The 13,581-nt window shown below is 42.1% G+C and overlaps 1 protein-coding gene across 10 annotated transcripts in view; it reads left to right on the forward strand.

Annotated features, from left to right (window-relative positions):
- Positions 1-13,581, forward strand: part of FAM168A (family with sequence similarity 168 member A) — a 281,858-nt gene that overhangs the window by 41,531 nt on the left and 226,746 nt on the right. For 3 of the 10 annotated variants that reach the window (XM_084842406.1, XM_084842396.1, XM_084842398.1), the window contains exons 1-2: positions 1,534-9,259; positions 9,346-9,443. The gene's annotated coding sequence lies outside the window, so the exon portion shown is untranslated. Of the gene's footprint in view, positions 1-1,533; positions 9,260-9,345; positions 9,444-13,581 lie in introns of those variants that run through there. The other 7 variants (XM_084842401.1, XM_084842405.1, XM_084842400.1 and 4 more) reach the window with 7 other exon arrangements.

The following is a 13,581-nucleotide window of genomic DNA, read 5'->3' on the forward strand; positions in this document are numbered from 1 at the left end:
GAACAGGCAGGTAGGTGTGTGGAGAGTTGGTGAGGGCCGCAAGTGGTGTAATAAGGATCTTTGTTAGCTCCCCACAGAGCTGCTGTTATGGACAACTGGAAGAAAAGTGGATGGGGATGTCTGTTGAATGTGAGCAGGTGACAAGAAGTCAAAAGCTTGTCCTTCCTTTGCCTGTTTTATAATAATTTTGAAGAGTCCTTTGTTAAAGCACCTACATAAGAAGCATTAGTACTTGTGAACATGGCATGTAACAGATGGTCTTCCACTGATGGGGTTATGAGCCACTTGGTGGGTCATGCCACAGCCTAAGGGGATTGCATTGGGCTGGTTGCTTAGGTTTCCTTGAGATGAGGAAAAAAGATAGTACAGTGGTAGGGCGTGAAAAAGAGAAGGAGAGAGAGGGGTCTACTCACTTTGTGGCAAATCTGTGTTTCACCTGTCCTAATACAAGTAGAGGCTTGCACGATTCAGCATTTCAGTCTGAGGGGAAAATCACTGCATATAGAAAACTAGAAGCCAGGGAGAAGGCTAGGCTAGTTTCTGACATGTTAGTTTTCTGTGTGCAGGGATTTTGTTGTTTTGACACAGAGGAACATTCAGTTATATGAGCTCCTGCTTGCATTCTGAAGTGGTACAGCCCAGACAAAGAGATAACTAGGCCAGAGTGAAGAAGATGGACATATGATTTAGAAAAATGTAATGTGGGTCATATGTTGCAGGTTGGGTTTAAAAAGGCGGTCCCATGTCTAAAGACTATGGTGTTAATGTGTTGTGGATAATAAGCCCAATAGCGATAGTATTTGGTCACTGATTTTCCAGTGCACAATTGTTGTTGTTGTTCAGTCGTTCAGTCATGTCCGACTCTTCGTGACCCCATGGACCATAGCGCGCCAGGCCTTCCTGTCCTGCACTCTCTCCCGGAGCATGCTCAAGTCCATATTCATTGCATCGGTGATGCTATCTAGCCATCTAATCCTCTGCCGTCCCCTTCTCCTTTTGCCTTCAGTCTTTCCCAGCATCAGGGTCTTTTCCAGAGAGTTTTCTCTTCACATTAGGTGGCCAAAATATTGGAGCTTCAGCTTCAGTATCTGTCCTTCCAATGAGCACTCAGGGTTGATTTCTTTTAGGATTGACTGATTTGACCTCCTTGTATTCCAGGGGACTCGTAAGAGTCTTCTCCAGCACCACAGTTCGAAAGCATCAATTCTTCGGAGCTCAGCCTTCCTTATAGTCCAGCTCTCACAGCCATACGTTACTACTAGGAAAACCATAGCTTTGATTATACAGACCTTTGTTGGCAAGGTGATATCTCTGCTTCTTACTATGCTGTCTAGGTTTGCCATAGCTTTCCTCCGAAGGAGCAAGCGTCTTTTGATTTCATGGCTACAGTCACCGTCTGCGGTGATCTTGGAGCCCAAGAAAATAAAATCTGTCACTGCTTCCATTTCTTCCCCTTCCATATGCCAGGAAGTGATGGGGCCAGATGCCATGATCTTCGTTTTTTTAATGTTGAGTTTCAAACCAGCTTTTGCACTCTCCACTTTCACCCTCAACAAGAGGCTCTTTAGATCCTCTTTGCTTTCTGCCATCAGGGTGGTATCGTCTGCGTATCTGAGGTTGTTGATAATTCTCCCGGCAATCTTAATTCCGACCTGTGATTCATCCAACCCGGCGTTTCTCATGATGTACTCTGCATATAAGTTCAATAAGCGGGGCGACAATATGCAGCCTTAATAGATTCTTTAAAATGAAGGTGTCATTGCTGAAAAGGCACCAAGTCCTAGAAAAAAAGTTTTGAAGAGGTTTTTGAAGAGGAGAATGTATTTCTGCTTTAGCTGCATTCCTGTGTCTCAGCCACCAGCATGTGATCACTTTGTGTAAAACTGCAATGTGTGGATCTTTTCATGATCACATAATACATGCCCTCTTGAAGTGTTCCATCCTGATGAGAAGAGTGACTTTAGCTTCCACTTAAAAGTCCTAAGGGAGAGCTTTTGTGTTTCTGCTGCTACATCTCTCCCTTGGTCTGGAGATGGAAAATAAAAGCTACTGGGGAATAAAGAATTCAAACCTAATATTTGTCACTGCATATGTTGTCTTGCAGTCTACACCTAAGAAGCTCGTTTCCATTTTCTTCAGGTTATTTTTGGCCTCATGGGGCAGTGACCACATTAAAATTAGCATTATTTTAACAGTGATGCGTGAGCTCCCTCCTGCTCAGTCAGGTTAGCTGAGCTATTTCCCTAAAGTCAGAAATAGCTTGGTTTATTTTCTGAGCCAATCCGATTTCAGAAGTTGTCTAGCCCTTTGCTCCTCCAAACAGTGCTCTCTTTGCCTTTAAATTACTTACCAAGTGGTGTGGTTAGAGCAACAGCGCTCCAGTTGCGTTTTGCGTGGATATGCTAGGGCTTCTTCTGCGGTTCATATTTTAATCTAAGCCAGAGAAGAATTTTGGGGCTTGTAAAGCTCACCACTCCTTTTGAGGGGGACTTTTATGAGCCCCTAAAGCTTGCTGGCAGCTTTATTTTTAACAGCAGTAACAACAACTGCTGCTGCTGCCGGCTACTACTAAAGCTAGTATGGAGTAGAAGCTGAACCTCAACTTGTGATCAAAGACTCAGGTGTTGGGCCAAATCATAGGTTGACCATCATGAACAGGCTTTTTGCTTGGGTACTCCCTCGTCCCTGTGCATGCTCCGATTTCTGTCTTTCCGACTTCCTCATTTGTGGTAACGTGTACTTTAATACTAAGATAAGTACTGTGCATTATCTTGCATGTGCACCCCAAATTCCCCAGAGCCTGCCTTACAACCAGAATTGGAAATCAAGGTTTGAAGTGAATTTCAAGTTCTGATTTGGAGGGAAGCTATGGCAGTGATAGTTTTACTCTTAGAGTACAAATGTTTTACAGTGAAGATTTTTATTTGAAAGCATGCTTTCAGGTATGAGTGGTGATTCTGATCTATGCTAGTAATTTTGTGTTGAGCCAGTGGGTAAGGTATTCTGGCATAAAGGTTGTGAAATTATTTTTACAGTCTTAGCCAGGCACCCTCCCAATTGCTGTCTCGCTTCAAGTTTGTGCACAATGTGGTATTTGCATTTTTCCAATGCTGAAAATTAGACCTGTGGCTCTGCTTGGATTCCAGAATCCTGGGCCATATGTGTCTACATAGAAAACATCTCATAGTGATTTCTGTCAATCAAATACCTTTATATCTGTTAATATGCTTCTTTATGGTAATATTTTTTGTCCTTATGGCAATATTTTTTGTCCTTATCTTCTTCTCCCTGAAAACCAGCATCTTTTCATCCTCCCCAGAGTGCCAGCCTGCTTCTACCCATTATAAATCTAGCCAGGCAGCATCTGTGGGAAAAGTACACATCTCAGACTCGGCCAATAATCGTGTTCACAGCCTGCAAGTCAACAAAGGAATTTCATTAAATTGCAGATTGCCTTCAAAAAGCACAGGTGAAGAAACATAACCAAATCAAATGTAGGCTTTGTGAACATGAAACATTATTCAGGTAAGCAAAGTTTGCTGCCAGCGTAAGAAGGGTGGGGTTCTGCAGTTTAGTTCTGTTAAAGAAGTTTCTCCTAAATCTAAGCTCTCATTGTTTAAAAATAAAGGGGGTGGGGAAGCAAAATGTGGACCTGAAAGTCAATCACAACTTGTATGCACCACAAAATATACACACAGAGGATGGCATACACTTGAGGCTGGTATCCTGTGATGTGTATGAATCATAATCTGGAAGGAAAATGTTTGTAAAATTGGGAGAGAATCTGTAGATGTCACAAATTACCTACAGGTAAATTTTTGTAGGCACTTAGTACTCCTGATGTCGTCTGCACGGTTGCAACAGCTACACCACTTTAGTAGTATCTCTAGTAGTTCATGGGGAAAATACAAGAATTGTATAGCTTTTGCCACATGCACTATGTGAAATCCTTGCACTTTGGACTAGCTGACTCAGAGTAACTGCCACTTCTCTCTCCTGTGGCCCCAATCACTGACACAGATGAGAATTCCTGTTTCATCCATAAGTATGCATTGATTAAAATGTGGATCCCTTTTAAATGTTCTTCAACAACCTGGTTGTGATAACGACAGGGCTATTAATGCCAATCTGGTAACATAATAATTGGCCCTAATTTGTGTGAAGGATCTGGTATGTTGCTTCCTTACTGAGTGTTGGCTGTGACAAGCAATGAGGGGCATCAGAATTTTTCTGAAAGCAGAAGCAAAGACTGGGTGATAGTGGTGAAGTGTTTTCGTAGCTTACCTTCACAGGGTAGTTGTGAGGATAAAATGTTGGAGGTGGGCAGGGAGAAGTACGCACACTGCCTTGAGCTCTTTGAAGGAAAGGCAGGATATAAATCAAATAAATAGATGACCGCACATTATTTGAATGATTGTGTATGGTATATATTTTAGCACCAGCCTTTGCCGTGAGTTATGGACAGTGAGATACTGCTTTATTTTGGCTCATGTTGTACTTAGCTCTCAGAAATCCAAAGATTTCCTATCCTGCTGTGTCGGCAATGAGCTTTATTTCCATCAGGCAGAAGATGGAAGGTTTGAAAAATCCTTTTACCGCCATCCATCAGCATATGATGTGCAGCTATTGACTGGCACTGCAGTACTTTGAGGAGGGTTTCAAAGGAGAGCCTCATTAAGCAACTGGAAGTTGTAGCTGCTGGGCTTTTCTTACTGATGGAAAAAGCAGCTTCACAGCAATAGGCTTTCCAAATAAATAGGATCAAAAAGCCTCCTCAGTAGAAGCTTCACACCTTGGTTGATTAGTGCAGGATCACCTCTTTTTAACTACTTCCATCTGGCCACGTTATTATAGTTTCTGAAATCTTCCTGCTTTGTTGGTGTTGACAGGTCCAGTGTGGGTTAGTCTTGGGTTTTTTGGTTCCATGATAACTTCATTTGAAATGTCTGTATGTGTTAGACATGTTATTATGTGCAAAGGGAGGGCAGCAAAATGTGGCAATACTCCCCATGGTCCATGGTCCCAGGTTTATGTTCATAAAGACTGTAAATTGGGGAGCAAAGCCTTTTTGTGGCACATGAAAAATCCCATCCTAGGAAGTTCCTTTTCATGGTGACACAGTAGGTTTTGGTAACAGATTGAAAGATGCTGGTAGCAGTGCCACAATCTGGTGTGCATGATGGCCCTGATCTCTGAGGCACAAGCTAGCAATGCTTCTTAGCCCTCTGGGCATGGTCCACCAAGTGAGTCTGTATGTAGGTACATTGTGTCATTTTGCTTTGTGCATTCAGGTTATGTGTTCATGGGATACCTAAGAAATATAAGGCAGAGGGGTATGTGGGTGTACAAGCACACACGCACAGTCACTGGGCATCATGCAGAACATAGGTGGCTAGAGCCGTGAAACCAACCTGAAGTTATCTGCTGAAGCCTTCGTAAGGCTAGTAACCAGAAGACATAATAACTTCTGTTGCTGCTCCACTCTCCCTGACAGCTGTCCCACACTACTGTAACTTCCTCCTATCTCCACTTCCTGCCTTCACTTCTCCTTCCATCCTCATTGTGTTTGTAGCTCACATTGACACTGTTCCCACCTTGCTTCCCAACAGTCCCTCTGTATAACTTCACCAAACACCTTTTCTTTCCCTTCCTCTTGGAATCCCTGAAGAAGATGCCCTGCTTGGGTCACCATCACCACCTATTCTGGAGCTCCCTGGGTTGAGGGAAGAGAGAAGGTGGCATTGAAGAGCAAGCGTACAAGTGGTTTTGGATGTTGCATTGAACTGGCAACAGTGGATGCTTCTGACTGAAAACATTTGTGCTTTGATTCTAAGTTGCAGATGATACCGCGATAGATATATCTTGCACATCTGAGTAGTGCAGACGGCACATTGATAGCATAGGAATTATATTTGTGCATAGTATCAGGTGCCATCCTTAACCCACAAGTGTGCATTAGGACATGTTTTAATTGTACTTAATTTTTAAACTCAATGGCAGCAGTACCAAGCTTTCATGAGCCACAGTCTGGCCATCCCCAGTATGGAGGTTTAATTGATGTCTGTTGGCAAATACATCTCTGCCTGTGCACTTGCATGCTTTCTTTTTGTCACTGTAATTCCCCCTGAGTACTTGGGATAGGGTGGGCTATCAATCAAAATATGTAAACTTTAAAGTTTAAGCTATAGAAAGCTGAGAGGGAATGACAGGGTGTGCATTGCTTTGTAATCCATTGGAGAATATGCTTTCCTCTGACCCACTTAGTACTGGGCTTGATGGCTCCTTTTCTTTGACCTATTTTTCTCTGAGCCTTGTTTATTGCTTTTCATCCAACTTCAAGCTTGTTTCAAAAGTCTTGGAAGTGAGCCTGTGTCCCTAGTTGCCTTGACAAATAGTGTTTCTGAAACTGACTTAATAAAATGAAGTTGAGTTATATTAGATAGCTTTCCGGAAATTAGGAATGCAACTTGGAATGAGGAAGGTGCCCAAAGGGCAAGATGCTGAGAGATTGCAGAGGTTGATGTGACTGTGTTTGCTCAGTCTGCTGCATGTTCTTATGCTTCTCCTTGAAAATGCTGTTTGTCAGGTTGTGTGAATGTGCTCCTTTGGATTTTGAGAGGTATCTGAACTGTCAAGGAGATACTAATATAAGGAGAAATTTCCTAGGAGCCACATGCTTGTTATAAAATAAAAACATAACTGTTTTGTCTTCTCTGCCTTTCTTTTACACTTCCAGTAGTGTAGTCTTTTCTAAAACCCTTTAAATAATTAGATTATCTCCCCCACTAATGCCAAACATTGCCTGATTTTGAACCACAAAGGAAGAGCTGGGCAGCTAGTGGCCTTGCAGATGTTTTGGCCTCCAACCCATCAACCATCCTTGGCTATGCTGGCTAGGGCTAATGAGAGTTGTAGGCCAAAACATCTGGAAGACCACAAGTTGCCAACCCCTGCACAGAGAAGTAATATAAAGTGTGTATGAGGGAGCAATTGCACTTCGATAAGAATCAAGAGTTAGTCTTTTTCCCCCCTTTTTGTATATACTATTAAGCTCTTCTGCCTGGGAGACAAGTATTAAACATTTCAAACTGTTAACATTTTATAAGAATATAATATTTTTCAAAATGCAAGCTTAGAAGAATTCAGAAATCAACGCAAAACATGTCTCCCTGTACCCACCCTCCCTGTTTCCTTTAGTACTCTTCTTCTTTTGCATGCTATTCCCTATCATTCTAAAATGTGCTTGTGGTCTAAGATCAATAATCCTCTGTATATTTGGGGTCTCATATACATCGACAGATACTTTAAACAAGAGTGGCCACCATTCAATGGATAAAGTAGTCTCTCCCTTTCAGTCTGCCATGTCTGGTTCAGACTTGTGATATCTTGCCTAGAAGCAAGATGGTCCATAGTTTAAGCATTCATTCCTCAGTCTGTAGTGTTTTTGAATTTTTCCAGTATCATGCTATGGTCAACCTTGTGCCTGTAAGCATATTCGTGTAGATACTTGCAATTCCTATATCAGTAAACCCTAACAGTATTGTAAAGGGATGTGGAATGAGATGTTGTCCAGCTGTAATTCCGTTTATCCATTCTACTGATTCTATAACATTCATCTTGGTTCCAAGGGTGAGGCAGTTACTGTGGTCCAAGAAGATTGAGCTAGAGTTAGTACCTAGAGAAGCAATCTGTAGCAGAGGGTAAAGAGCCAAAGGTAGGAGCAACAGTATCAAGACTGGTCTGGGCAGCGAGGAAGTCTTTACTTTCTGGTAGGTCTTTGCTGAATCCCCAGGGCTGGGCGCAGCTCTGACCCAGGATAGTTATAGAATGCTGCCCCCCATCACCCGGCCAACTGGAAGGCTGGACTGGGACCCAGTCAGCACCCAAGAACAGAGACTGACAGGAAAGTCCTACTGCTCCTTTGGTGGTAGGGTTGGGCATTTCACAGTAAAAAAAAAAAAAAAAGCCAGTCAAATTTCATTCACATATTGTCAAATAATGGTCAGTTACTTTTAAAGCATTAACTTGCTTAGAAGAACGCAGAATATTTTGGCTTTCCACACTCTCTGCATGTTAATATCTCACTGATAGCAGCGTTTATTGTGATTGTGTTTTACTTCAACCAATACCTTCAGTTCCTTCAATAGCTACTGCTTCCCCCCCTAGATCTGAGTCCAGTCCCACACAGAGTAGTAAATCCCTTGGTTCCTTCACCAAGAAAGGTAGAGTCATCGGTGGTTATGGGCAGCAACTCTTCCAACTGTATGTTCTTTGTTTGTTTGCAGTTATATATAGTAGGTCACTAAAAAGCTTTGCTGTGCTGCCTGATTTGCCCTTGACTACTAAAGGGCTTTGGGGAAAACAGCCCTCACTCCTGGTCTTACTAATAAATGACATAATGATGAAATAAAAAGTAAACTGCCACCTACACGGTGGCATTCCTGTCATCATGGAATATTTGCCAATTCTTGATCCGTCACTTGACCAGTGCGTCAGCCCTAGCCACTGCCTCCAGATTCAAGAACCTGGATTCTAATCCTGGAAGTGCTGGTATCTGATAATTATTAATAATTTTGCCTCATTTTAACCCCTTTTTGATAGCTGAGATCCATGAATAACATTTCCCATATCTCATTCATTTTATTGGAGTTCATTTTGGTCATCTATTACTGGGTAGTATTATTGCCTGGGTGGTAGGCGGCTTTTAAAAAATTGATTTTGAAGCTGGAAGTAAAAGTGGGCTGAAAAGCGAGTGATTTTTGCTAGGCTATATTATGATGCCCATTGAGATTCTTTCCTCAATATTTCTTTTTTGTTCTCCCGGGAGTCTCTTTATTTTGCAGGTTTATTTGTGTTACATCATGAAAATGTGGGAAGGCTCTCTACCTTAATTGCAGTACAGGTCTGTCATTAGTTGATCAAAGGAAAATAAGTAAGGTGGCCAGCCTCTTTCCCAGCAAGGCTCCCGTCCCTTTAACAGCTGTATGAGCAGCAGGAAGTTCTGCAGGTGAAGCTTTTCCCAGTGTGGAGTTGCATAACCAGCAGATGAAACTTTCCCCAAGACTGCAACTGTTAAAAGTGCAGAAAGAAACCTTGCCAAGAAAAAAAAGCTGGCAGCCCTAAGATAAAGGGACATTGAACTAGTCCTGGTGGTTGACACCAGTTATGCTATCAGCCAGACTTCCAGATAAGGCTCTAGTTCTTCATGGTTTTGCTCTGTCTCTTATTCTGCCTGTTTGCTGCCTGTGAGAAGTGATAGGTAAGTTTAACCAATCACTTGCAGCAATTTTAGTTTTCTCTATCTCTTGCTGTTGCTTATAGCACTGTTTTTGTTTGCCACTCTAGAACTGTGGAATGCTGTGAAGACCGCTCCTGTCCCACAGTCATAGACGGAATACGTTTGGGACTGTCTTCAGCTGAAGGATATACTGCATCTATAAAAGGTACCAAATCAATACACCTTATCCTTCAGTTAAATTTCAGTTAAATTTCACCCAATTCTATTTCCAGACCCTAGAGCTTGCAATAAAAGGTATATGTTGAGAAGGACTCTGTAAAAGTGTGCAGTATTTCTTGTGTGCTTTGAGATTATAGTATGCAATAAGATGGAAACTTATAGGTGAGGGCTACAAATGGCAACACTTGTTTTCAAAATGGCTCCAACTTTTATTTTGTATTGGTAAATTCATGTTCCCTGTGTAGTCTTCCAATAATTGTGTATGCTAAACATGCTTTTAATGGGAGATGTAAAGGCCTGGAAACCCCCTCCCCGAATAATTTGGGGGAAATCCCCCCCCCCAAGATCTTGTTCTGTTTGTTTTTCTGAAATATTGAACGATATTGGTTAATGCAATATTTTCTTTTAAAATGATGAATAGAATGTTTAAGACAAGGGGATCATATACTGCAGACCAACGTTTACTCCCCCAAAATGATTTCTAAAAACTACATAATAGGAAGGCTTTTAGGGCCAGTTTGCACATCATGGCAAGTCATGGGTTTGCCATACCTGAGTGGGAGTGAGCAAGCGTGCTGCCTCCCACGTGTTCCTCACTACTTCTTTTAATTAACAACCTCTGATGGGTCGTAGATTGTGAGTGTGATGTGCAAACCCAGAGTGCTGGGTTGTTTAGGGGATAAACAACCTAGCAGTTAACCCAACAACAAGCCCATGATTTGCTGTTATGTGTGAGCTGGGTCTTATAGGAAGACTAGAGATGTACAATTCATGGAAATTTGAAGCAATGGGGATGGGGGATTTTTTTTTTTTAAATCCTCTCTGTAAGATTCCCAGCATAGTTATTTTTTCAATTCCTTATGGAAATTATTAATCTAATGTATCTTTTACCGATAGATATTTAGGGGTGCTCCAAATCATGCTCAGTTTCTCAACAAGTGACTAGAGTAATATGTGAAGAAAATGTGCATTCTTGACAGTTTGGATTTGTTCTATAGGGTCCTGTGTTTCTGGACCTGTCCTGGTTAGATACTGTAGTAGTCAATGAATGTAGTTCTAAAACCTGCATGTAAGGGAAACACTGTATATTATTCAGCCAGTTGCCACCACGTATGATGGAACAAGGTTTTTCCCCCTGGCTTCAAAATTTCCAGAAATGTTAATCTCTACTGCTCATTGCTACTTAAGAACTTTCAAAACATTTTCATATAAGTATACTAGATAGATTTATTTAAATAAACCACAGGGGTAATGACTTTAGCTTTAAATCAGGGGTAATGACTTTAGGGGTCATTACTTTGTTTGGTAATGACATTTAGGGGTAATGACATTTAGGGGTAATGACTTTGTTTGGTCTTCAGATCTTGCTCCTGAGCCTCTGTGGACCACATGACCTGGTAGCTAGCGCTCTATGTGAAACCAAACTCTCTGAAGCTCTGTGGTCTAAATTCTTTCAGTGTGTAGCTCTATATCTCTTAATATTTTTTTTCCTTTTTAAAAAGGAAAGGTTTTCTGAATGGTAATGCAAGTGCCAAATCCAAACAGAGAACTGCATCTTTAAATCTACTGCAAAATTAGAATGCTAAAAGGTCATATTGAATGGATCCTGGTGGGTGACGGAGCTTAGTGGTTTCCCATTTTCTGGAAAACTACATCAGCTTTCCCAACACCGTGGCAAATCTTTAAATGGCTCAGATGAGATTAGGACAAAAGGTTTGCTCCCTTGTACCTGCTTTTTCATGGTGCCTTCCCATTGAGCATGTCCTACATAGCTCTGCCTTCAAAAGCCTGGCTGGAAGTAGCGGCTCTTACTTCTGATGTATAATTTACTGCTTTTTCCTGGTGCGCCAGCCTTGTTTGTATTGGTAAGTGCATGTTCTCTGTGTATAGCCTGCCGACAATTTTGTAGGCTGAACATGCTGTGGTGAATATACCTGGATTTCTGTGAAGTGCTCTTGATTTGCAAAGTTTAGTTAATAAGCTAGGTTGTCTCAGCCCTTAAACACTTCCTGTTTCCCCCTGGCCTTACCTTTGTAAATAGAGGTTTACTTTGGCGTAATCTCATGAGCATCCTATGCCACTATTTCCTTAGTAAAACATTTGGGAATTGTTATCTAAATGAAATCATAACTCATCCTTGGAATGGGAGTTTGGGGGTCCTATAGCTGCTCATGTCACTCCTGGTTTTTTTCAATGCCATGCTGTCATGAAATCTGAATGTTTCCGAGTGCCTACAAATTATTGTGATTAACTGCCTCCTTCAGGCATGCCCCATAAACGCTGTGGGTCAAAGAAACAAGCCTTTGTTATTTAGTAAGAGGCAAATTAAGATTTCAGTTTTGTTGGCAAGTCCTAATTTAAATTTTAGACAGCTTATGTGGGCGAGCCAACTTAGATTCAGTGCCTTAGAGAGAGGAGTGAATACTGAAGCTTGAGAAACCTTTTAAGTCAAGTCAAGGCGGAACATTAAATTAAATCTGCCTGGGGTGAACAAAGCAGTAAAAGGGACAGGAAAGACTTCTGCAATCCACTTGGTAGCTTCTGTGATTTCTGTATAGGGGACTGAAGCCCCTCTGGAGCCAGTGTTCCTATCCTTTTTGTGCCTGTTCTTAGGACCAGATTTAGACCTGAGTTCAAATTTCTCTTAAGCCATGAAGTTGATGGAAGTGCACTGGCTAGTGACACATACTCAACCTGCTTTATCTTACAGAGTGGTTGTGAGGATAAAATGAGTGGGGGGAAACCATGTACTGCCACCCTGGCTTTTTGGAAACAGGACTGAATAAAAATACATTTTTAAAAATCTGGGAGATTATATTGAATAGGTAAAAACACGAAACCAGCCATCCCCAACCTGGTGCCGTCCAGGAGCTTTGGACTTCAAATCCCATCAGCCCCCACCAGCATGGGCTAGTGGTTGGGGACTCCTGTCAGCATGGCCAATGGTCAGGAATGCTGGGAGTTGTAGTCCTAAACATGTGGAGGGCACTAAGTAGATAGTACTGGACTAAATGGACCAATACCCCAAATCTTTACGTAATGCCAACAGTGTGTAGGTGCTATAGTAAGAAACACTTTGCTCATAGGAACATAGAAATCTGCCTTATACCAGACTTATCAGACTATTGGTCCATCTAGTCCAGTATTTTCTACTGACAGTAGTCCCAACATTTTTGGGCCTGTGGGCACATTCAGAACTTTGAGAAAGTCTTGTGGGTGTTGTCATAAAATAGCTTCCATGGAGATGTGAACATGGAAGGTAGACTTAAAGTGAAAAGATGAGAAATCCCCTATAAGTAAGGAAGAGAGATGCTCTCTACTCCCCTCCACTCAGCACTGGTTAGGCCTCATCTGGAGTATTGTGTCCAGTTCTGAGCACCACACTTTAAGAAGGATGCAGGCAAGCTGGAGAGGGTTCAGAGGAGGGCAACGAAGATGATCGGGGGACTGGAAACAAGGCCCTATGAGGAGAGACTGAAAGAACTGGGCATGTTTAGCCTTGAGAAGAGGAGACTGAGGGGAGATAAGATAGTGCTCTTCAAGTACTTGAAAGGTTGTAACAGAGAGGAAGGCCAGGATCTCTTCTTGATCATCCCAGAGTGCAGGACACGGAATAATGGGCTGAAGTGACAGGAAGCCAGATTTCAGCTGAACATCAGGAGAAACTTCCTGACCGTTAGAGCAATACGACAATGGAACCAATTACCTGGGGAGGTGGTGGGCTCTCCAACACTGGAGGCATTCAAGATGAAGCTGGACTGAAATGCTTTGACTTGGATACCTGCATTAAGCAGGGGGTTGGACTTGATGGTCTTATAGGCCCCTTCCAACCCTACTATTCTATGATTCAGAAGATGGCTGTCATGGTGGTTGTAGCAACACCCATCTCAGAAAACAAAACTGGTGTGGCTAGAGTACTAATTATTTGCTCAATAAACTGAGTATAAGGCAGAAGAGGGGTATGAGCCCCATAACAAAAAAAGACACTTTTGAACCCACAGTTTTCTGCTCCAGCAGAGAATACCACATTCACAGGAGGCAAACCATGTGAGTGTGTACACACACACACACATGCCTGCCAACTCAGCCCCAAAATCTGTCTTCTCTCTTTGCCAGCCACCTCA

This window comes from Heloderma suspectum, chromosome 3 (genome assembly GCF_057233095.1).
Source record: "Heloderma suspectum isolate Gila_16-S chromosome 3, 16-S_ref, whole genome shotgun sequence".
NCBI classification, from domain to species: domain Eukaryota; kingdom Metazoa; phylum Chordata; class Lepidosauria; order Squamata; family Helodermatidae; genus Heloderma; species Heloderma suspectum.